General features: G+C 49.3%; 1 non-coding gene across 1 annotated transcript; it reads right to left on the reverse strand.

The window, feature by feature from the left end:
• Window positions 1–1,342: 1,342 nt before the first annotated feature.
• Window positions 1,343–1,446, reverse strand: LOC141423610 (U6 spliceosomal RNA). Its single transcript, XR_012448453.1, has one exon. It is a non-coding gene; the product is annotated as a U6 spliceosomal RNA (small nuclear RNA).
• Between the last annotated feature and the right edge of the window lie 208 nt (window positions 1,447–1,654).

Genomic DNA, 1,654 nt, shown 5'->3' on the forward strand with positions numbered 1-1,654 from the left:
AGCATCTAGAAGTCCCTGCCCTGTCTGTGAGGCCTGGAGCACCTGAGCCCCCTCTGTACCCTGGAGCTCAGAGAGACTGAGCCATCTGGAGGCCACAGAGCATCATGGAGTGTATCTTAGCCACTGTGATTCTCATTTTGCCTTGGCTGTTGTCACTACTGTGGGAGGAGACTGCACTGGGTCTCCACAACTGTGCTAGTCCCCCAGAATGCTGCCAGAAAGAAGGGCGGGCTGAGCTGGGTGCACTACGCAGATAGGAAGTTGAGGCTCAGGAGTGAGCCATGACCGGGTGGTCCAGAGCAAGACTGTTTTGGAAAGTGGGAAACTCAGCAGGTCAGTGTCCAAGGAGTGCAAAGGAGCATCGCTTTGGCCCATTCGCCCATTCTCCATCTGGGAAATGAGTGGTGCTTTGTGCTGGTGGCCTGGCCATGGCTCTACAAGTTTTCTCAGAGACTGCAGTAACATTGTGGTTGGACTGTAACCCAGCAATCGGGGAGGAACCAGACCATGACTGAGCCAGTAAGTCTTGGCCCCACCCTGGCTCCTCTGTGGAGACTCCAGTCCCCATCTCTGGCCTCCCTGGCCTGGGGCTGGGCTGGTTGGGGAGTCTGAGATGGATGGGAATCCCCCATCCATTTGTAGGCTTGTTCTGGCGAAGGCAAGGCTCTGAGCCACAGGGCCTAGGGGACACTGAGCTCCCTTCTTACCCTCTAGTCACATAGTAGGAAGTCCTTTGTCCTGCCACTGCAGTAACAATGACTGGCGTTTACTGAACACTCACTATATGCACCATTCCAAGAACTTCCTATGTTTTAATGGCTTTTACTTTTTAAAGGTGGTACTGTAGTTTAGACTTGGCCTCCTGCATGTTATACAGGCACTCTGCTTGAATCATGCCTCCAACACTTTTAATTTTAGCTATTTTTCAGCCAGGGTCTTATGTTTTTGCTCAGGGCCTGCCTCAGGCCTCAATCCTCCTACCTTTGCCTCTTGTAGTTGGGATTACAGATGTATGCCACTGCACTCAGCTTGTTTGTTGAGATGGGTTATTGCTAAATATTTGCCCAGGCTAGTGGTGATTCCCCTGATCTCCACCTCCTGAGTGGCTGGGATTACAGGTGTGAGCCACCATCTTCATCTAAGGCATTACTTTCAAATGACATATATTGAGCATCATTCCAAAGTCTTTAGTCAAAAGTTTTAATCCTCATGATAATTCTAAGATACTATATCCCTATCTCTGAGGCACAGAGAGGTCAAGTCTCTTGACATACCTAGTTAGAGGTCGAACCGGAACATGAAAATCTGGAAAAAAATCTGGCTGCAGAGCCTCTTTTATTTCTTTAATATGGAACGCTTCACTAATTTGTGGGTCATCCTTGCACAGAGGCCATGTTAATCTCTGTATCATTCCAGTTTCAGTATATGTGCTGCCAAAGCCAGCACTCGTTTTCCTTTTTTCTCAATTCTCTGGAGGTAACAATAATTGTGAGCTACTGTGATTAGCACCATTATTATAGTAAGAAGCAGGAGGGAGGGCATGGTGACGGCGGGGCACAGACAGGGCTCTGGTGCATAGGCTGAAGATGGACCTTACCCTCAGTAGCTGTTCTGCCTGTGCATGGCCAGGAGAGGGAGCCATGTCCTTTCTGGA

This window comes from Castor canadensis, chromosome 5 (genome assembly GCF_047511655.1).
Source record: "Castor canadensis chromosome 5, mCasCan1.hap1v2, whole genome shotgun sequence".
NCBI lineage: Eukaryota > Metazoa > Chordata > Mammalia > Rodentia > Castoridae > Castor > Castor canadensis.